We start from the raw sequence: 1,307 nt of genomic DNA on the forward strand, positions 1-1,307 counted from the left end.
CGCGGATCCGGGCGTGTCACCGGTGCAGAGCGTTCCAGGGGCTGCACCAAGCAGGCACACCCCCTTCGTCACCCGTGCAGGGCTCCTCTCCAGGCACCTCCTCAACAGCCCTGCAGCAGTTACGTGGTTGTTCAACAGTCGCCAGCTCCAGATCACTCTGCAGAACTTCTGCACTACCACCGCCAGTTCCTCTCCTCCAGGAGCCAACAGGCTGACGCCAAAGAACACCCCAAGAAACCATCATTCTTTGGTATATAACACCTTTACAGTTGGTCCCCCAGCAAGGGCTGACACAGTACAGCAGAGCAGGTGATGACCCACCACCCCCTGAGGGCTTCTCCGTGCACGTGGCTAAGGCCGGAGGGTGAACTCCAAAGAGCTACACCTCCGATGGTCAGCACAGGCGGACCCAGGGTGCTGCCGGCCTCTTGGTCACGGCGGGACAACGAAGCCCATCCTTGGCTCCAGCGCCGGGCTGGAGAACCACCGGGTGTTGCCTGAGCCCGGTGTCAGCCCAGGACCCCTCCTCACAGGTCGTGACCGCCAGAAAACACCTCTCGTGGAACTCTTTGCTGGAGTACGTGGTTAACGGCGCAAACAGTTGCACCTTCACCAGGGCTGGGCACAGCCGCTGCTGCGCTCTCAGCGCTGGTTCTCATCGCGTCCTGGACCGGCTGCACCAGACCGCCCCAAATCTGCCAGAACAGGTATTGGAAAACCTGTTAAAATCCGCTCTGCCTGCTAGGAGGAAACCCCCAAAGCTGACAGTCCTCAGGTGCCCGTGGGCGCAGAGCTCTGCCTTCCCCGTTCCCAGCGCGTGCAGGGAGCACGGCTGAGCGAGGAAGGCACTTCTGGAGGTGAAAATCAGTCAGCCCCAAAACCCCCAGGTGCCAGGGGGGCACCGCCGCCACGTTTCCTCCTCTCCGAGCTGCCCAGGAGAGCGCGCGCTGGCGCAGCCGTTGGGGACTCCGCGGGACGGGAGGGCTGGCCCTCCCCAGGCTGCTGCTGCAACCATTCTGCGGAGCAGGAAATAACCCGGTAGGACACAGAAAATTATCCAGAACAAATATTTACACATCGCATCACAGCACAGGGCACTAGGTAGTCGCACACGAAGCAGCGGATGGTCACGTGGCCTTGACTGCTCCTTCCAGATGCTAAATCGTGTTTCAAACGATAGCAACAAAACCACGGCGGAACCTCCCTGCTGCTCCTCCTCCAGGTTAAGCGATAGCTGCGCTCGCTGCCGGGGCGCTGTGCAATGGGAGGGACGGGAGCCGGTGGCTGCCGGCAGGGGAGGAGCCAGC

The sequence above is a fragment of the Buceros rhinoceros genome, unplaced genomic scaffold (assembly GCF_000710305.1).
Source record: "Buceros rhinoceros silvestris isolate BGI_N320 unplaced genomic scaffold, ASM71030v1 scaffold11790, whole genome shotgun sequence".
In the NCBI taxonomy this organism is placed as follows: Eukaryota; Metazoa; Chordata; class Aves; order Bucerotiformes; family Bucerotidae; genus Buceros; species Buceros rhinoceros.